Below are 22,913 nucleotides of genomic sequence, written 5' to 3' on the forward strand. Positions count from 1 at the left end.
TACCAAAGCATCCATTTTAGAAATTTGAACATTGACTCGATTCTGAAAATAATTAACACCATGACCTTGCCAAAAGAATGTTCTTCAAGGTGGCCACTTATTTAGCATACAAAACACAGTTTTAGTCAATATGGCATTTTAAAGCTTATGCTTTGATATTACTTTTGCGCATACACAATTATAGCCTAACAAACAGGCAAGGAATGTCTCTGGGTTGGTGACTGAATTTTAAATATCCCCTAAATTGGTTCAGAATTAAAAGATCCTAGAAGGCTATGTGAAAGCAGGTACAAAACTCCTAAATAGGAATAAGGCAGTGATGGTGGAATGAGGGAAGAAATAACTTTAGTATGAGAAAAACTTATAAACCGAAGCACTCAAATACACAAAGAAATAAAATACAGAGAAAGACCCCCCCCACAAAAGCAACTATTGACACGTTAGTTCAATAGCGAAAAGAATAAAATATTAGAATAGTGGAAAAAAAGTTCTGAAAATGAGTGTGCTTAGCTTCTTCAAAATGATAAAATATGGGGAAAATTCAAAAATAACAAGAAATAACGAAGCAAAAGAGGAAGAAGTAAGACAATAGATGGATGAGAAAAAGAACCAATTAGAAATCTTGCAAATGAAATACATAGTTAAGACTGAAGACAATTCCATAGATAAGACAAATAGGTTTATACACAGGTGAACAGTTTGTGGACTGGAAGGTTGTCCTAAGAAATTCACGAGGAATGAAATAGAAAGGAGCCAGCATGTCAGAATTATGAAAGGAAAGTTAAAGACAGGGAGTGTAGATTGAGTGGCTCCACCATATTTCAAACAGAAGCTTTACAGGAAGCGATATAGGAAATAGCAGAACCCTGTTAGAAGAAATAAGATGGGAATATACCCAGATTTAATTACTTGTCCTCAGATCCAAAATGCATGTTAATACCACTCAGGATGAGCAATATTGAATCTATACCTAGACAGAAAAGTTACACTTAAAAGTATTAAGAATAAAAAATCTTAGAAACTGTCAGGAAGAAAAAGAGAGATTATCTACAAAAGAAAAACAATCTGACTTGGAGACAGCAGGTGTCTAGATAGCAACAATAAAGCTGAAAAGTATAGATGTCAAATATAAAAGAATAACAACTCATATAAAACATGAAACAGACTCCATAGCTTCCAAACCAACAGATTAGAAAAGAATTGGGAGTCCCCATATGTGGGTCAGCCAGTTAAGAATGCAACATAGTCTCTGTGAGGATGTGGGTTTGATCCCCGGCCTTGCTCAGTGGGTTAAAGATCTGGTATTACAGCAAGCTGTGGAATAGGTTGCTGTGGCTGTGGCTTAGGCCTCAGCTGCAACTCCAATTCAATCCCTAGTCTGTGAACTTCCACATGCTGCAGGTGTGGCTGTAAAAAGAAAAAAAAAAAAAAACGTAAAAGAAAAATTAAGAAAAGTATTTGTTGACAATCCAATAGGAAGGAAGAAAAAATACAATATATTCAAAAACAATATATTAAAAATAATCAATTGCATTTCCATATGGCAGCAACAATAAGAAACTAAAATTTTAAAACAATCCTATTTATATTAGCAACAAAATTTTTATTTTTTATTTTATTTTTTTTGCCTTTTAGGGCTGTACCAGCGGCATATGGAAGTTTCCAGGCCAGGGGTCAAATAGGAGCTACAGCTGCCAGCCTACACTATAGTCACAGCAACATGGAATCAAAGCCGCATCTGTAACCTATGCCACAGCTCACAGCAACACCAGATCCTTAACCCACTGAGCAAGGCCAGGAATGAAACCCACATCCTCATGGATATTAGCCGGGTTTGCTTCTGCTGGGCCACACCAGGAATTCTGGCATCAAAAATTTTTATTTAAAAAAAAAAATAGAGATAAGCATAACAAACCAAAAACTAAAACACATTGAGGAGAGAAATTGAAGATCTTAATGAATGGAGACTGTGACCCTGGGTTTAAAAGGTCAATTATATTTAAGATATCATTCCTCTCCAAACTGATACATAGATTCAACACAATGCCATTCAAAATTCCAGCAGGGCAGCATTTCACCAAATTTGAGCAGATACTTCACAGGCATTTAATAGATGGATGACAAATAACCACATGGCAAGATGTTCAACATCATGGTCATTAGGGAAATACATATTAAAACCACAATGAAGTATTGCTACATGCCCATTAGAAGAGCTAAACTTGAAAAAGTCTGGTCATACCAAGTGTTAGCAAGGGTGGGGATATAAATGATGCAGCCACTTTGGAAAACAGTTTGGAAGTTTCTTAAAAACTTAAAAATATCTAAGATAAGATCCAGGCATCCAATCCTTGGTATTCATCTAAAATAAATTAAAGGATATGTCCGCAAAAGACTCATAATTATTACACACATTAGAATATCTAAAATCTAAAACACTGATGATGTGGAACAGCAGGAACTCTCTCATTCATTGCTGGTTGGAACACAAAATGGTACGGCCACCCTGGGAGAGAGTTGGGGGTTTCTTACAAAACTAACCAGTACCATACAATCCAACAGCTATGTTTCTTGGTACTTATGAATACCCAAATTAATTGGAAACTTATGTCCACACAGAAGCTTGCACAAGTATGTTTATAGCAGCCTTATTCATAACTGCCAAAACTTAGAAGCAACCAAGATGCTCTTCAGTAAGTGAATGGATAAATACATCCATTGTACATCCAGACAATGGAATATTACTTAGTACTAAAAAAGAAGTGTTATCAAGCCATGAAAAGACATGAAAGGACCTTAAATGCATATTATTGAGTGAAAGAAGTCAATCTGAATAGGCTACATTCTGTAAGATTCCAACTATATGACGTCTTGGAAAAGGTAAAATTATGGAGACCATAGAAAGGTCAGTGGTTGCCAGACATGGTGGCGGGGAGGGTGTAGGTTTTATGCAGAGGATTTTTAGGGCAGTGAAACTCTTCTATATGATTTATAACAGTGGATATATGTCATTATACATTTGTCAAAGCCCACAGAATGTATAGCACCAAAAGTGAAACCTCATAGCTACGGACTTTGGGTGATAGTGTGTCAGTGTAGGTTCATTATTGTAACAAATATATCACTCTGGTGGGAGAGGCTGTGCATGGACAGTAGAAGTACATGACAACTCTGCCTATACTTTATGTTCAATTTTGCTATAAATCTAAAACCCCTTTTAAAAAGACATTTTTAAAAAAAACTTAAACACAAATATTCTTACCAGATGTATTTGTAATAATCAAAAATTAGAAACAAGCCCAATGTCCATCAACAAAATGAATAAACAAATTACAATGTATCTGTATGATGGACTACTAGTCCACAATGAAAAGAATTATTGACACATAAAGAGCATGAGGAGCTTCAGAGTAACTATGCTGATTGAAATGTTAGGCAAAAAAGAGTACATGCTGTATGAGTCCACTTATATACTATATGAATTTGAAAGCAGATCAGTGGCTGCCCGGGATGGTGGGTTAGGGTGGGGCAGGAAGGAAGAATTACAAAAGGGCATTAAGAAACTTTGGGGATAGGTTTACTACCATGGTTGTGGTGATAGACAGATGGATAGATAGATATAGATAGAGAGATGGATGATAGATATCAGAACTTATCAAATGGTGCATTTTACTTATGTATTTATTTGCTTTTTAGGGCTGCCCACACAGCATATATGGAAGTTTCCTAGCTAGGGGTCGAATCCACGCTACAGCTGCCATGCCTACATCACAGTCACAGCAACTCGGGATGCCAAGCTTCATCTTCAACCTACAGCCACAGCTCATGGCAACACCACAGGAGTTCCCATCGGGGTGCAGTAGAAACGAATACAACTAGGAACCATGAGGTTGAGAGGTTCGATCCCTGGCCTCCCTCAGTAGGTTAAGGATCTGGCGTTGCCTCAGGTGCAGCCCTAAAAAGCAAAACAAAAACAAAAAAACAATGTTATGCCAATAATATGAAAGTTTGGTAAAAAGAAGCAATTTTTAGAAGAGTATGAAATATTGAATTAAGAGAGAGTAGAAAATAAGAATACAGCAGAAATTATTTGCTATGGGTTGAATTATCCCCTCCCTGTCAAAAGATATATTGAAATCCTCACCCCCAGTACTCAGAATGTAACCTTATCTGGAAATAGGGTCTCTGTAGAGATAATCAAGTTAAAATGAGGTACTGGATAGGTTCCAATATCTGGTGTTGCTCCTACAGTGGCTGTGGCTTGACCCATGCCTAGTATACTTTTAAAATAAGGATATTTGAACACAGAGACAGACTTGTACAGAGGAAATAAGATGTGAAGACATACAGGAGGAAGCATGTGAATAGAGCAATGCCATCTGCATACCAAGCAATGCCAAGGATTGCCACAAACACCAGACGCTGGAAGAAGAAAAAAGGATTCTCCCTTAGAGCCTTCAGAGAGAGCATGGCCCTACTGATACATAGATTCCAGATAGCTGACCTCCAGAATTATGAGACAAGCAATGGATAGATGGCATGTGGTAGAGAAATGAGAAAGAGATGGTAGCTGATTGGTGGATGGATGAATAGGTAGGAGGATGGATAGATAGATGGACAATGGGTGGATAGATAGATAGACAGATGATTAGATAGATAGATAGATAGATAGATAGATAGATAGACAGATGATAGATAGATAGATAGATAGATAGATAGATAGATAGATAGATAGATAAAGTCTTTTTTTAAACAATAATGCTCCTGGAAACTAAATGAATTGTTAACTATTTACACAGAACTGAAAGTATCTTTTTAGTCCTTTGCTGATGAGTAGAAATATGAGAAATATGATTCTTGGTTTCTCAGTACATTCTTCTTCCCTTAACTCATTAACTCAGTGGACACTGATTAGCAGTGAAAAACTGCCACTCTACCAACCAAATGGTGAGGGTTTTTTTATTATTCTTTCTAATGACTTATACACATCCTTGCTTCTCCAAGACTCATGACACCAAAGAGATCTAAGTGCTTAAACAAGAGAGAGAGAGAGAGAGAGAGAGAGAGAAAAAATAAAAGAAAAGAAAGGGGAGAAAAGGCTAAAATCATCCCTAATTTTCACCTTTGTCCTATCCTCATCAAAGAGCAGAACCCGCCTTTGCTATCAGACAGTTTCCAGAAATGACTACTTCCTCATTCTCTTCTTTGGTCTCAGGATTTGCCAGCCTTGAATTTCCGTCTCAGTGCTGCTTTATCTTTCCAGCTGTACAAACATCATCTCAGGTTCTCATTAAGTGTTCGCCAGCTTCCTCTGCTTTGTCTGTATCTTTCTCATACCAGCTCTTCAGCAAAAGGTGACAAGCAAGAACATCTTAGTGTGTGGCACTGATGTCCTCACACCATTCCCTGTGTGTGCTTTTCTTTGTCACCTGGACCAAGTCTTCTACGTATCATTTTACCTGTGCTTCCCTGCCATATCCTCTTTGGTTCAACTGTCTCTTTAGAAACCTGACTAAACTCTTTGGCCTCTTGGCCCTCTTGCTAGAAAAGGCCTAGCAAGAGGCCTAGGCTGACCATGAGTCAGCATCAAGTCCCTTTTTTATTCCATTTTGGAAACATAAAGTTCCTCTTCTGAACCAGGTACCCTGCCCTGCCCTCTCTTTGCACTCCCAGATCATAGACCCAGGGGGCTGGGACCTCTCTTGTGAAGATCAACAAATGGCTTAGAACCTCTCTATCTCCTAGTAGAATTTAGTTTTCTGTCAGAACACCAAAGCATAAAGATTGGAATCTTACATCAGTGCTTAGCAATATTTTTTCTATATGTAAACAGGAAACACTAAAGGTGTATGTCGTTACCAAAGACACTTATTTGTAACCTAAAATGGTTCACAAATGACTGAGCCCTCAAATGTTTGTAATATAAAAAGACAATAAGGAAGTATTAAACAATGCATAAGCATGAGATGAGGAAAATGTCTCTGCATAACAAGAGTATGCTGCATGTTGGTTCTCCTTAAATGCTCCTAAAGTCCTTCTCTGCTATTTAAAACTCACCATCTGAACAGTCATCCAAGCTGGCCCAGGCAGTGGCTGAGAAATGGCCAAACTCATGCCTCATGTGACCTATCTGTTATATTATCTGGTAAGTTACTTGGAAACAGCAGGCATTTCATTTTTTTAACAAGAGAATAGAACTGACCTGTCCTGAGTGACTTCAGTATAAGCTCCATTTGACAATCCATGAAGATGATGTAACCAAAAGCAGTTCATTCATCTCAAATCTTAAATTCCAAGTCACAGCAAATCAGGTTTAGATTTTTTATGGTGTATAGAACATTTTATTACTTTATAGAGTTTTGTTTCACTGAGCTAAACTCCTCTTTTAAAAAATAAATTGCTTGAGTTCTTAATTACTCTGAGATGCATGAGAGCTAAGTTTCAAACTTAGTCAAAAAGAATTTGAATACCCTTTAATGCATAGGTCAGGTTGCTAGTTAGGAAAAGTATTTGTAGAATGTGCTCTATTCAAGCAAATTAAAAGTCTATTCCTTAACACTTTACACCAGTGCTGTTTACAGAAATTTCTTCAATGATGGAAATGTTTTAATGTCTGTGCTATTCAATATAGTAGCTATTAACACTTGATATGAAACTAGTGAGACTGAGGAACTGGGTCTTTTAATATTATTTCTTTTTAATTTACGGTAATTTTAATAGCTATACTTGCTGATGTCTACCTTGTTGCACAGAGCACACTAAGTGAAATAAATTAGGTCTAAGTCATGATTGTATTATTATTAGTAGTAATGGAACTGAGAGTGAAACTATCACAGCACCCTTTACAGATCATTTCACCATTGCCATTGATTTCCCCAGGCAACACTCTGAGGTCAAAGGCATAAGTAACATCATCATCGCCATGACATGTGAGGAAACTGACGCTCTCAGACACATTTCATCACTTAAATCATGATTTAAGTGACCTGCCATTCAAACTGCTTGTTCTTTCCACCAAACTGCATGAGAAACCATGGAAGAAGATGGTGACTTCCATGGAACATACCAAAAGGTTCCTCTGAAATAAACTTTGAGAAACTTGAGAAGGGGGGCAGAGAGAGGAAATAAAACTACATAGCTGACACTGGACATTGTTTTAAGTAAAGAGCTAGGTCAAATTTTGCGCAAGCATATTCCACTGCTGCCAAAATTCCATTTATTGTGTTTTCAACATGCGTAGAGCCCAACCTAAGACACACACATTGCTGCTTCTGTCAGTGCTGTGAAACCCATAGATTTTTTTTCTCTGTTGTCTATCTTTCTGTCTCTCTTTTTCATTGTTTGTGCTGTTCTTTTTTCTCTCTGTATTATGTGATGTCAGCTCAGAGACTTTCTGTATTAAAATGGTAATTCCTATATAACAACAATCTAATAAAGTATGGGTGACAATAACATGTTTTCTTAGTCTTTAGAAAATGTGCTGGAACTTGCAAGGAGAAAAATTCATCTTCTTTTTTAAATTAGCATAATAAAATATATTAAATTGAATATGTATGGTGGGTAATAGCTTAGAGAAAAATGAATTGCATATTGTAGTATCTAGTCTGTTTGCAGACATATTAATGAAGACCCTATAACCTGTTTTTGTGATAAGCCTGCATGCAGCAGTTACCCTGCTAGGGAAATAGGGCCCATATCACTCTGGGCCTGCTAAACAGCTTATATTTTATAAATTTACATTGGAAAGGCAAACGTTTAAATTGGCCCATCTAAAACCTAAGACTGTGGTTTCGTGGATTCTTGATAATTGAAAACAGGGCTTCAGTGCACTAAATCCACCTCTTCTGGGCTCTTTGCCATACCACGCTCCAATCTGAAAACACTTATTTTAAAAGAAGCCTCTTATACAAAGGCAGGAGAAAGAGGGAAACAGTGAGGAAGAAAAATTTTTATCAGCATATTAAAGCAAACATACTTGTCACTTGCTAAAATACACTTTGCTTAGGTTGCCTCTCTGCTAATATCACCACAACTCTTCAAATAATGCTTAAGGTTCCTAAACCACCCATCTTGCTTTTGCAAACTGTATAGGAAGAAAGCCACCTGAGCCTGAAGGACTGGGCCACTGACTGTCCATCCCCACCAGTGACTACAAGTTTATAAATCCAGGAAGCCTGGCTGGGGGCACTTCCTGCTGCAGTCAGAACACAAGAAAGCATTGATTTTAATTCCGATGGCTGGCATGCACCGCCACCATCATAAGGATTGTTAAACACAGAGAAAAATAGTACATATTTTCTAGGCAGAAATATTTTTAAAAAAATACTTAGGAAGAATTTACAGTTTTGGTTGGAAATACTGGCAAAACAAAACTACATGAAATATATAAATATTATGCATGCTGTTTTGGAGGTAGAAATAGAAATCGATTGCCAAATAAATTAAATCCCACTTCCTTGTTGGTTATTTATTGGTATTGATTTCATTTTAATGAAAAATATAGAAAATTTAATGTTTTGAAAAGTTTGAATCTTTTTAATAAAAGAAAAAAAAAATAGCACAATTGGTGGGTCCAGTTGGAATTCTTTCTTATCTTTCCCCAAACCCTTTGCACTCTCTTCCTCCTCGGATGTATATATCATTTGATACTCTAATTTTTTCACTAAGTACATACATAGCCATAAAATAATACTATTTTGGTGTTTTAAACTTGACATCATTCTGAAACTATCCTTCTGCAACTAGATTTTTATTGTTCCATTGTATGTTTGAATATAGCCACCTTGATAATATAACTCAAGTTCATTCATTTTAATTACTGGTTAGCATTCCATTGAATGAGTGTACCATAGTTTATCAATTTGCTCTCCTGTTGATGGGAGACTTTGATTTTAAACAATGCCACAATGAACATTCTTGCACATAATCTCTTTGTGTACATTGAGAGGGTTTCTCTCCTAGTACCTGGAATTGCTGGCTTCCAGGAAAGACACAGGTTCAGCTTTATTAGATCTAGGTATTGTCAAATGCTCTCCAAAACAGTTATTTGGTTTTTTCTGTGTTTGCCTTCTTACCGTCTATTCTCCACACAGAAAGTCACATTGTGTCACCCTCTGCTCAAGACCCTGCATTGTCTCTCCATTACACGCCAAATGGTCAACAAAGCCCTAACCGATCTCATCCTGGCCTCTGTCCTTATTACCTCTAAGGCCTCTTTTTCTCACTTGCAGCTCCTCAAACACACCAGGTCCCTCCCCACTTAGGGTCTTTGTTCTAGCTGTTTGCTTTGCCAAACAAGCTCTTCTCCCTGACTTTGCAAAATTCTTCACTTTCTTTTAAGTCTTTGTTAAAACTTTACCCTAACAATGAAGCCTACTGTTATTATCTTGTCACACACTCCATCCCTGTTTTCTTGCTTGTTATTTCTCTTTCATAGTACCCACACCCTTAGACTGCAATGTATAATTTCTCAGACTAAATTATCTAATGTCTCATCCTCCCCCTAGGCTGACAGCCCCATGAGGGCAGGAATCTTTGTTGTATTCACTGACATACCGAAGCACCAACAACAGAGTCTGATGCCTGGTAGACATTTAATTAAAATCTAGGAAAGGTGAATTGTGTATGTTTGTGATTCTCATTATACTTTACAGGATGTTAGCTGAGAAGGACTTGTGATATTTTTCTTGGTAATATATGGAGGCTTTGGTTTGAGAAATAACTAAAATTCAGTCCTTATTCAGAATATGAGCTCCTTATGGACAGGGACCAAGTATGTCTTTTTACCACTGTGTTCTTAATGTCAATATAATTGCCTGGCATATAGTATTTACTGAATGAATGAAGAGAGATCTGTTGAGAAGTTTACCCCACAATTTGAAAGCTGATTATATTGAAAGTTAGATTTGTCAACAGATCTAACAAACCTGACTTGTTGTAGATTTGCCCATCCGAAAAAACAAGCAGCTGGCACTTCCTACTTCTAAATTTATTCATTGGGCCATGAATTGCCCTTTTTGGAAATCCTTTCCTTTTAAAAGTTCCTCTGTAGGGAATTCCCATTGTGGTTTAGTGGTAATGAATCCAACTAATATCCATGAGGACGAGGGTTCAATCCATGGCCCTCTCAGTGGATTAAGGAACCGGCCTTGCCATGAGCTGTGATGTAGGTCGAAGAGGCAGCTCAGATGCTGCATTGCTGTAGCTGCGGTGTAGGTGGGCAGCTATAGCCCCAGTTTGACCTCTAGCCTGGGAACTTCTATATGCCAAGGGTGAGGCCCTAAAAAGACAAAAAAAAAAAAAAAGTTCTTCTGTAAAATCTGATTGGGGAAGAGAAAGGATGAAAATTTGCTCAGTTGAACACTTGTTAGTAGAATATTTCTCTTATTTGACTAATGATAAGAATCTTTCAGGGAATGTCTGTCAAAAATACAGATTCTTAGACCTAATCTCTAAATCAGAATCTCCAGGACAGAATCCTGAGAACCACCCCGACAAATTTTTTTATCATCAGGTGTGAAAGGGAAACAAACCTTAGTAAACAGGATCCATTGTTAGTCAAAGAACAACATGGTGCCTGAAATGTCTACAGAAGACAATGCCTACAAATAACTGTGTTAAAAATAATAGTCAAACCGCTGTTAGATGCAAGATAACCTCCTGCATTCTAGCCGAGTCTGTCTTTCTGCTGTGCCTACCTAACATGGTCATCGGGGCCTCAGGGAACTTGGGAGTGACTCATAGCCCTGTGTTGATGAGTTAGTCACAGGGAGCACAACTGGAAGTGAGGAGGCTGCCTGCTGGTCCCAGCTGTTTCCAACAACCCATCTCCATTCTGCTTACATCAGCTGTGTCACAGGTCAATGAAGAAGATAGAATGGAAAATAAAGGTCTGGAAGGAAGCAACCTAAGTGTCCATCAACAGAGGAATGGATAAGGAAGATGTGGTATATTTTATACAATGGAATTATCACTCAGTCATACAAAAGAACAAAATAATGCCATTTGCAACAACATGGATGGACTTAGAGGTTATCATACTAAGTGACGTAAAGTAAGTCAGACAGAGAAAGACATATCATTTATCACTTATGTATAGAATCTTAAAAAAAGAGAGATACAAATGAACTTATTTACCAAACAGAAATAGGCTCAGATATAGGAAACAAACTTATTGTTACCAAAGGGGGACGAGGGCATGAGGGATAAAGTAGGAGGATGGGATTAACACATACACACTCCTGTATGTAAAATAATAACAAACAAGGACCTAATGCGTAGCACAGAGAACTGTACTCAATATTTTATAATAACGCATAATGGAAAAAATATGAAAAAGAATATGTATATTAATATATGTGTGGGTGTGTAGGTGTGTGTGTGTATTTATATAACATACCTAAATCACTTTCTGTACACTTGATATTAATATGACATTGTAAATCAACTGAACTTCAATAAAAAGAAAAGAAAGGTCTAGGTTACTCAGTAAAAGGGAAAAGTAACATTGCAAAACACAAGGAGAAAAGATGGGGTCATTTAGGCTTGTGAAGAACTACGGTCCAGGACTATTTTATCATTCTCCCAACATAGAAGCCTTTCTTTATACGGAGGTCACTTGGTATACATTTAACATATCCTACCAGATAGTGACATAGATATCAAGGTTCTAAACAGCTTAAACTATAATCCCCGCTTGAGAAGAAGAGTTTACTACCTCTATTGTGTGTTTATATTTATTCTGTTGAAGTTGCTGGTAAAATTGGTTTTGAATGTAATTTTTCTACTTCAGCTTTTAAACATTTGTATTCTGAATCCTCTTCCCAGAATCTTTCCAGTAAAAGACATTTTATTAAAACCTACAGAAAGGGAAGTTGGTGGAAAAAGACCTATAATTTAATCAAATGAAAACCCTCTCCACTTTTAAAGTTGGCATATGTTTTAGGTGCTCGTGTTTCCGGTCCATTTTAGTTATTTCATCTTTTTTCCCCTATTTTGGCAACCAAGTTGAATTTGGCTGATGGGATGAGAGGGGAAAAGGTACACTGGAGACCCTATGGGATTTCACAACTCTTTGCTGAAATCAGCACATGTTTATTAAGAGGTGGGCATGAAGCTTCCCATCTGTTAGTTTTCTCCAAGTGCTGACGGGAACATTCCAATTTCTAGCTTTAATATATATTTTAAAATTTCTTTTCTCCACCTACTCTAACCAGAGAGAGGCTGTCTCAGTGTCCAAAGACAGACAAAAGATAATGCTTTCATTTTTAAATACAGCATTGCAAGTAATAGAACCAGCCAAAACTTCAGGCTTACAGATATCTTTGCCAGCTTGCAAAATATGTATGAGACTTACCTAATGATACCTACTCTTAGAATTGACCCTGATTTTTTCAGTTGTTGCCCCTCATATCCCTGTTTCAGGAGAAACCCAGACCTTGCTACAGACAGATACCCCCTGAGTCCTCCTCTAAAGGCAGTGGAAAAAGGAGAACTTTGGATCTGTTGCCAGCTTCCTTGAACATAGAAAATGCTCAGTTTTACTTGCTGGGAGTAATAGGGAGAGTCAGTGAGTGATTTCACTTTGCTCCATTTCAGGTCACGTTAATTAATCTAATTTATGTCTTCTCACTCCAGCTCTGCTCCCCTCCTTTCTCCATCCATTTCCATCTTAGCCTTGCTGATGCCAGCCTGCCTGGCAAGTCTCAGGGAGTCTCCCCAAACCTCTTAGTGGAAGTTGAGCCTATAATTCTCCTCCTCAGAGAATGGGTTCTAATTGTTTAATAATTTTTCCTGCAATTACTTCTTTACTATCTGTTGTAGACAGAGCTCTAAGATGTCCCTAAAATTTCCACCTCCAGGTGTATAAGCCCGTATAATTGCCTCCCTTTGAATGTGAGCAGGACCTGTGAATACAGTGACATATCATACCTGTAATTATGCACCAGTATATGGCAAAGATGAGGGAATTTTGCAGGTGCAATTAAGGTGCCTAATCAGTTGACTTTACGTTAATCAAAGGAATAGTATCTTGGGTGAGCTAGCCCTTTAGAAGAGGGTATGAGTAGTCCCTGGAGTCAGAGACACTAGCTTACTGGCCTTGAAAAACCAAGCTGACATGAGTTTCACAGCTGCAAGGAACTGAGTTCTGCCAAAAACCAGGAAGCTTGGAGGAGAACTTGGAGCCTCCAATGAGACAGGAATCCTTGCCAATGCCTTGATTGTGGCCTCATGAGACTGAGTGGAGGATCCAGCTGAGCCCTGCCTAGACTTCTGAACTGTGAGATAATAAATGGGCGTTGGTTTGGCTGCTAAGGTTGTGGTTATTTGTTATGTAGTAACAGAGAACTAATACAATATCTCAGAGGCAGTGACTCTGAGACCATGTGCCCAATGCCTACCACAGCATCTGGGCCTGAAAAGCTTGCTAAGTATTTACCAAAAGACAGACAGACCTGGATTGATGGACAGGTTCCATAGATGGTGAGCTGCCAAGTGTACATCAAACTTTCAAGAGAAATTTCATGAGGATAAAATATAAATCAGCCAGCTTTAACAAGCCTGGCTGATCACCTTCTAAGTCACTCTTCTACCTGATGAAAGAGATCAAGAGGAAAAGAGATGAAAAGCCTTTAATAAATCTCCCTCACATTTGTTTCTGTTTTTAGGTAAGTCTGCTGAATTTTAAACTGTTCTCCAAAACCTCCCTGCATTGACCAAACCTTTTGAAAAGCAACTTACCCCATCCCCACCACACCATCCCCTCCAAGAGACCACCTGTTCTGTCACATTGGACTCAGCTACAAGTCTGGACCATGGATCCTGGGCAAGTTACCCAAGCAAAATCCAGCCAAGCTCCAGGACAGGCTCGTGACTCAAGGAGAAGCAGTGTTTCTACTTGAATCAGCCTGAGCTCAGCCACATCTGAAGGAAGGCACAGCCACAAGCTCAACCACGGCCCGGCTGTGTGTGGACACGGGGATTCTGCACCGTCTCAGATGAGACTACATGTCTGCTGATTCATTTGCACCTGGGGTTTCCTGGCTGGACATCTGGAAAGGGCTTCTTTTGCTAGCTCAAGTTTTATTTATCCAAAGCAATCTTTAAAAAAATTTTTTTTTTAGATTTCTTCAAAGCATCTGGACACACTGTGGAATGTGGTTTATTTTTGTCCACATTGCAGCAGACCCTGATGTCGTAAGGTGCTGATGGGCCTGCCATCAGGATACAGGCTGACACCAAGTTTTACTGAGTCACAAGGCAGAACTGTGGAGGAAAACAGAGGAAATAAAAGGGTATCCGCACACCATTGTGCCAAATAAAGCTTGAGCTCAGGTAGCCCACAGGTCTGAAGAGTGTATTACCAGAGATCAAAGCACACACGCAAATGGAGGATTTGAAACTGGATTTGTTAGAGATGATAAGACACAAAATTTATCCGCTGTGCTTAATAGTTTACAAGAAGTTTCATATGCAGGAGATCATATATCCTCATAACACATAATGAGGTAAGGAGAACGTGTAATCTTAACTTCCTTCTTATACCTAAGGGACAAGACAAGCACAGGGATTCAGTGGAAAAGAGAGAACCGGATCCAAGTTTGGGTCTCAGCCCTGCCATACATTGGGAAAATTCATATTAATGAGTTTCCAATTATTCACCTGTTACTGTAATGCAGTTAACAATTCCTTCCAGCAAAGCTATTGTTAGGATAATGAGTGTGTACCTAAAAGCACCTAAGATTCTGACTCCTGATAAAACACTCAGCTAATTTTTTTTTCTTTTTTTTTTCTTTCTTTTTCTTTTTTTTTTTTTTTTTGTCTTTTTGCTATTTCTTTGGGCCGCTCCCGCGGCATATGGAGGTTCCCAGGCTAGGGGTCAAATCGGAGCTGTAGCCACTGGCCTACGCCAGAGCCATAGCAACGCGGGATCTGAGCCGCGTCTGCAACCTACACCACAGCTCACGGCAACGCCAGATCGTTAACCCACTGAGCAAGGGCAGGGAACGAACCTGTAACCTCATGGTTCCTCGTTGGATTCGTTAACCACTGCGCCACGATGGGAACTCCCTCAGCTAATTTTAATTTAAGGCTCAGACATGTTTAAGAATCAAGGACCCTTAGCTTGTAAGGGAAAGAGCTGGGAATTCGGTTGTCCCTTCTTGATTCTTTTATTGGCCTCTAGAACTTGACGCTTTAAAAAACCAATATCCTCCCCAGGCCTTCACGTTCCCACTGGGCTCTAAAATGGCCTTGGTTTGCTCTTTCTTTGTTACTAGCTTCCTTCTCTCCAGGCCCTTCCCCATTCCACCCGTCTTAAATCCCTTTTTCCCAAAAATCTCTTTCCAGATGTTCAGGATATATTGTTAAATAAAAAAAAGGTAAGTTCAAAAAGCACATTTAATAAAGATGATAAAAGATGTACCATCCTTATGGAAGAAAAATGTGATAATATTTTAAAAGATGGGGGATAAATATCAACACATTGATAGTGGTTGTTTTTGAGTGGTGGGATTAGACTCAACTTTTATTCTAGGAGTTCCCATTGTGGCCCAGGGGAAGTGAACCTGACTAGGAATCATGAGAATGGGGTTTCGGTACCTGGCCTCACACAGTAGGTCAGGGATCCAGCGTTGCCATGAGCTGTGGTGTAGGTTGCAGATGCAGCTCAGATCTGGCATTGCTATGGCTATGGTGTAGGCCAGCAGCTGTAGCTCTGATTCGACCCCTAAGCTGGGAACTTCCATATACCATGAGTGTGGCCCTAAAAAAAACAACAACAAAAAACCATTTTATTCTAATTTTTATTCTTTTTTTTTTTTTTGGAGTTCAGGAAATTTATTTATTTATTTATTTATTTATATTTTTCCACTGTACAGCAAGGGGATCAAGTTATCCTTACATGTATACATTACAATTACATTTTTTTCCCCACCCTTTGTTCTGTTGCAACATGAGTATCTAGACAAAGTTCTCAATGCTTAATTTTTATTCTAATTTTTGCCTTTCTAGAGTTTCCAAACTTTCTACAATAAATATGCATCACTTTAGTATTTGGGGGTGGGGGTGGATCCCCAATCCTTTTTATTATTATTCATTTATTTGTCTTTTTAGGGCTACACCCACAGCACATGGAGGTTCCCAGGCTAGAGGTCAAATCGGAGCTGTAGCTACAGGTCTACACCACAGCCACAGCAATGCTAGATCAGAACCATATCTGCGACCTATATACCACAACTCATGGCAGTGCGAGATGCTTTAACCCACTAAGCGAGGCCGGGGTTTGAACCCGAGTCCATATGGACACTAGTGCAATTCATTACCACTGAGCCACACTGGGAAGTCCCCCAATCCTTTTTTAAATATCTCTAAATTCTCTCTTGAGCAAACTTAGATCTTTTGTCTCTGGGTTGTATGTTACCAACTGCTATATCCTTGACCTCTACATTCTCCACGTCTCCTCTGTCTCAGCCCCATGAAATCTGCTTCAGTTTCACTCTTCTACATTAATCCACAGGCTCCAGGAGTCTAACGCTTTCTTGAGAGCTCAAGTCGTGGAAACAGCTGTCAGCTCTTCCATTAAATGTGTAAATCCTTCCCATGATTAAAGTAATAATTCACACACATCTGAATGCCTACATCTAAATACAAGAAGCCCCAACCTATAAGGAAGACGTAATTCCTCATCAAGCCTCTCAGTGTTTGCCAGCTCGCTTACACGACTGTCCACTTACACACTAGGCATGATAATCATTTCTTCTCTTAGATTACAAACTCCCTGAAGGCGGGAATTGATTATTTCCATCTTCTATAAATTTCAGGAAAACCACACATTTCTCTCTGAGCGTCTCACTGTGTTTATGAACTGTGAGTAAATTATGTCTTGGCAAATTAGCAGATTGAAGTGTTGAATTTACACATCCTTAGACTTGTAAATGTAACCACTATTAATGTTTCATAAAAGTTTTAACTTTTTTTTTCTCTTTTAAAAATTTGGGTTAGTATTTCCCACTGAGGACTTCTTTAAGCCAAATTTAACACTTATAGCTCCAAGTGTCCTGAAAGTCAGGCAGCCAGACAGCGAAACACATTAGAAAGATTTTTTTCTATGTCATGTTTATTTCCCTCAAAAGCAACTGAAAGATATTTCTCTCCAAGCTTTTAGGAGATCACCTGTCCTGCGTATGGCAACTTCACACTCAGAAAGAAGTAGACTGCAAAGAAGGAAAGTGTGTGTTTCATTGGTTAACACAATATTTGTCATTTTGGCTGTTTTTGATGATGATTTCTCTATGAAACAATGCAAAGGAGGTGAAAGCAGTTGAGACATGAGGGGAAATAGCAGATGCCTTAAGTGTCTACAAATTTTACAGAGTCAGCAAAGGTTTCTTATTAGCATTAACACTGAGTCATCCTTCTTGAGACACCTCTGGCCAGGGCTCCTGGCACAGAGAACCAGCGGGCAGGCCACCCACCTGCTCTGAAGATGTATTCCATCTTGTAGTAGGATCCTGTGGGAGTTGCAGTTGAAGTGGGAAGGATAGCCTTCTTAAGACAAACTGCAGTAGGTAGTCACCTAAGAGGCTTTTTTTTTTTTTTTGCTTTTTAGGGCCACACCTGCAGCATATGGAAGTTCCAGGCTAGGGGTCAAATTGGAGCTGCAGCTGCTGGCCTACACCACAGCCACAGCAACATGGGATCTGAGCTGGGTCTTTGACCTACACCACAACTCACAGCAATGCCGGATACTTAACATGCTGAGCAAGACCTGGGATCCAACCTTCATCCTTATAGATACTAGTTGGGTTCAAAACCAATGAGCCACGGTAGGAACTCCCAAGGCATGTCTTAAGGAGACAAAGACCCATCTGCCCACAGACCTTCAGTTTTCACCAACTGAGTCAATCCTCTGGATTAAAAATATTGGCTCCAATTGGCCTTTTAAAATGGGGGCTTGGAGACCCACTAAGACATAGGTATCCTTTGAAACCTAAGCACAAAAGCATTTATCATATATGTTGTTATTCAATCATCCATCAAGAGTCTGAGAGAACATACAGAAAATATCATCTCTTAAAGTTGGAAGAGTAGAGAGTTGCCTGAAATTAAGACATCTAGTTGAAGAGAAGGCATCAAAGGAGAGATCTTATCAGTGAAGACAATGAGAAAGCCTGGAAAATATGGTGCCATATTGGAAGAAACCCAGGAAAATCACTTGATTATCAGTTTTGTCTGAGTCAGGCCCAGAGATAGGCCAAATCAAAGGAAATTATGAAATAAGGAAAAAGGGGTTGGCGATATTAGAAGAGATTTCAATATTTTTTGTAATTATTTTTATTTTTTCCATTATAGCTGATTTACATTTTTCTGTCCGTTTTCTGCTGCACAGCAAGGTGACTCAGTCACACACCTATGTATACATTCATTTTTCTCACATTATCATGCTCCGTCATCAGTGACCAGACGTAGTTTCCAGTGCTATACCGCAGAACCTCATTGCTAATCCATTCCAAAGGCAATAGTTTGCATCTATTAACCCCGAATTCCCAGTTCCTCCCATTCCCTCCCTGTCCATCTTGGCAACCACAAGTGTGTTCTGCATGTCCATGATTTTCTTTTCTAGGGAAAGATTCATTTGTGCCATGTATTAGATTCCAGATATAAGTGAAATCATATGGTATTTGTCCTTCTCTTTCTGACTGACTTCACCTAGTAGGAGAATCTCTAGTTCCATCCATGTTGCTGCAAATGGCATTGTTTTGTTCTTTTTTATAGCTGAGTAGTGTTTCATTATGTACATGTACCACAACTTCTTAATCCAATAGTCTGTCGATGGACATTTAGGTTGTTTCCATGTCTTGGCTATTGTGAATAGTGCTACAAGGAACATGTGGGTGCACATGTCATTTTCAAGGAAAGTTTTGTCCAGCTATATGCCCAAGAGTGGGATTGCTAGGTCATGTGGTAGTTCTATGTATGGTTTTCTAAGGTACCTCCATACTGTTTTCCATAGCAGTTGTACAAATTTACATTCCCACCAACAGTGCAGGAGAGTTCCCTTTTCTCCACACCCCCTCCAGCATTTGCTATTTGTGGACTTATTAATGATGGCCATTCTGACTGGTGTGAGGTGGTACCTCATAGTAGTTTTGATTTGCATTTCTCTAATAATCAGTGATGTTGAGCATTTTTTTATGTGCTTGTTGGCCATCTGTATATCTTCTTTGGAGAAATGTCTATTCAGGTCTTTGCCCATTTTTCCATTGGGTTGTTGGGTTTTTTCTGTTGAGTTGTATAAGTTGTTTGTATATTTTAGAGATTAAACCCTTGTCAGTTTCATTGTTTGAAACTATTTTCTTCTATCCTGTAAGATTTCAATATTTTGGAAAGGATAAATTCTCCCAGTCCAGTCCTGCTAGTGCTAGAGTGTGTATGTGTATGTTTGCGTGTCGGTGTGTATGTATGTTTGTGTGTGTGTGTGTGTGTCTGTGTCTGTGTGTGTGTGTGTGTGTGGTATTGGTGGTGGTGATGGAAGTGATGATGCTTGAAAGCAACCCTCCTCTTTTTTCTTTCTTTTTTTTTCTTAGAGCCACACCCATGGCATATGAAGTTCCAAGGTTAGGGGTCCAGTTGCCAGCCTACACCACAGCCACAGCAATGCCAGATCCAAGCTACATCTGTGACCGACACCACAGCTGACAACAACACTGGATCCTTAATCCACTGAGCAAGGCCAGGGATCAAACCTGCATCCTCATGGATAATAGTGGGATTTGTTCCTGCTGAGCCATAATGGGAACTCCCAACCACTCTCTTTCCTCACCATGAAGTCCATACCATCACCATTTATTACTCAGTAAGAGGATCCTCTGCCCACATATTTTCTTTCTTAAAATCATTTCAAGTATTTAAATTCTATAGTAAAGTTTTCCGTTAAAACATTCATAAATAGACCTTCCATGGTGGCTCAGTGGGTTAAGGATCTGGTGTTATCACTGTTGTGACTCGGGTTCTGTCCTTAGCCCAGGAACTTCCACCTTCCCCAGAGGCAGCCAAAAAAACCCAAAACGAAACATTCCTGCTTAGATAGATGGTCTGACTGTCTAGCTACAGGTCCAGCAAGACCTACTTAAATTTAACTTACTGTGATACTTCGAATGTTTCAGATTATATCAGAAAGTCAAGCATACCTTAACAAAGTCAGGAAGTTATTTTGCTTTTATATAGAAACTTGATGCTTTTTCAAAAAAAAATTAGTTTTTGCAGTAAACACATTGGAAAACCATTATAAAAACAGTGGGTATGAAAGCTCTATTTTGCTCACTTTTACTCAAGTGTCTGCCTCTTTTGGGCACTAAATTTGCCATCATCTATTAGCTGTGTAAACCATGCTGACAAAACCCCTTTTAGAACGATTTTCTTTCACTAGCACCTTATTTCAGAATCTCACAAAATGACTCATCTAAGTGAGGCTGGGTCCTCTGGCCCAAAGAGAACAGCTAAGTGAGTGACTAATATTTTGTACTCAGGAGAGAACAGAAAATTAACTTTATGTTTATTATTGGAAAAAGACATTTAAGGCTTGTGACAAGTACTAGGAAATACTTGAATCCCAGGAAATGTCACTCATCTATTTGCCTAAATGTTGTTATTGGATTTTATTGCTATTGGATTTGGAAGTGCCTCATCTTATAAGTAGGGGTTAAGAGGTATGATGATAATGCACAAAAAAAAAAAATTAGCTGATAACAGGCATGTCCATTTTGACATGGATATCATAAGTTCCTGGATGAAAGAAATGAGGCCTCCATTTCATTTTGACTTCTAATTTTGTGTTGGCTCAAATAAAATATAATTAATAAGATTTCCTTTCAATTTACATTTAAGTCTGCCACCTGAAACCAAGCTTGCAATGAAACCTTTCAGTTTGATCCATCTTGTGAGTTTTTTATGATTTTCATGGAAAATTTTTTTTTGGTAAATGAAGATTGCATACTTGAACAAGGCCTATGATTCATGGAATGAGGCCAGGGATCAAACCTGAAACCTCAGAGTTCCTAGGCAGATTCGTTTCTGCTGTACCACGATGGGAATTCCAAAAAAATATATATTTTAATTTTCTGTGTATAGTGTTTCCATGACTCCAGATGTAAGCAGTTTACCTAGACAAAGTACATAATGAAATATCATACAATTCCTTCTTTATTGATTTTGGTGAGAAGATTGCTCTTGTCAGTTTTGACTGCTGATTGGATTGTAGGTCTTTTCATCAAAAGACAGTTCATTTCCTTTTACTACCTGTTCAGCATGTCCCCACGAAACACATTACTGCACAGTAATGATGACGCTGTCTATTGAATAAAAGTGACATTTCTGGCAGGCCAAAGAGCCAAACCTTAATTATCTTGGTTATTGGGGAAAGAAAGAGCATGAATAAATTGAATCTGCTATTCACCCCAAACTGAGATTTTTAACATCCTTTCCCACCAAACTGATGACAACATGTGAAAATCTTTTTTTTTTTTTTTAAGCCTTTCCTCTCTCCTTTTCTTTGAAGACTTTGAAGATTGTAGACAAAAAGTGAAATGACAAAAGCATGTCACGTTTTGGATCAGATGAACAAACAACTGCAGCCAATATCATATTTGCTTTACCTCATTAGCATAATTCTACTAAATAATAACTAAAGCTTCCTATTGCTTCCAATGGCAAGAATTTTCTCCAGCATTCCCCTTCCATTGTAAACAGGAAAACAGACTTTGATCTTTTAGTGCATGGACAAATGTCCTGAGAGAATCTCTCATTAGTGTCTCTACAGATTACTCCATGCATTGTTCCCTAGGTCAGAGTCCAGGAGGACCCTTCTTGTATATTCATAACTTAGGATAAAAGCACAACCTTGTTAGCAAAGTCAAACAGATATTTTTTAGTTCTATATATTCTGATTCCGTCTATGCTGACTTCTTTCAGATTTCCATTGCTGTGTTCATCTATATATGAAAAACAAACACAAGAGTAGGCCCTTGGCAAAATTTTAAGTAAATCGGTATCTCTCATATAGTCTTCTTTCCTTCTTTCTTCTCCTCCCAAGCATCACCTTTATGCTCTTTCTTCTTTCCAAGATAACAACCCACAAAGCGATGCCATTATAAATGGAATCCCAAATGTTCTTCAAAGTTAACTTTTCCTTCATCCCATTCTCCTGGAACTCTGTCAACTAGGTAAGGCAAGCTGATAAACTATTGTTTTCTAGGGTAAGACTGGCTTAATAAGTTACTGCATAGATGATATATTTGCATTCCAACCAAAATTGTCATTACCGTAAATCAACATTTTCCACATTGCATTTTTGAAGACAAAGAAAGCTATCTGGAAGGGTAAATATTCTTGAGGATGATAATGAAGCTATTTAGGGGTGAGGAGAGCCCTGACATGATGAAAATGCTGAACCTGTCATTTTCCTTTCTTTTAACTAAGGTGCAAAGTGTCCCCCAGTGAACTAGCCACCTTTCTGGATACAACTCAAGATGTTGGCCGTTTTCACCTTCGTAGAGCTTGCTTCTTCAGCTTAACCTTTTATTTTCTTTCTGTATAAGGTCCCTTCTACCATAGCCTTGTTCTGAATCCTTTCCTAATTCAATTGCTTGTGTCCAGAAGAAAACGAAAATGTTGGGAACCAAGATCTCTCTGATTTTCGAGTAGTCAGGGAGCAGAGAAAAAACTATTGTTCCAATGGATTAAGAAGATGTGGAAATTTTGGGGGAAAGACTGTGTATTTCAACTTAAGCAGTGAGGAGAGAGGGAAGTAAAACAAGTGAGTTGAGGAAAATGATAAGGAAGGGAAGCGTTTCAAGATTCTTAAAGGCTAATTTCTCCAGCACTCTCATTTAATAGCATAGCTCATAAGGGCAATG

Source organism: Phacochoerus africanus, chromosome 3 (genome assembly GCF_016906955.1).
Source record: "Phacochoerus africanus isolate WHEZ1 chromosome 3, ROS_Pafr_v1, whole genome shotgun sequence".
Lineage (NCBI taxonomy): Eukaryota > Metazoa > Chordata > Mammalia > Artiodactyla > Suidae > Phacochoerus > Phacochoerus africanus.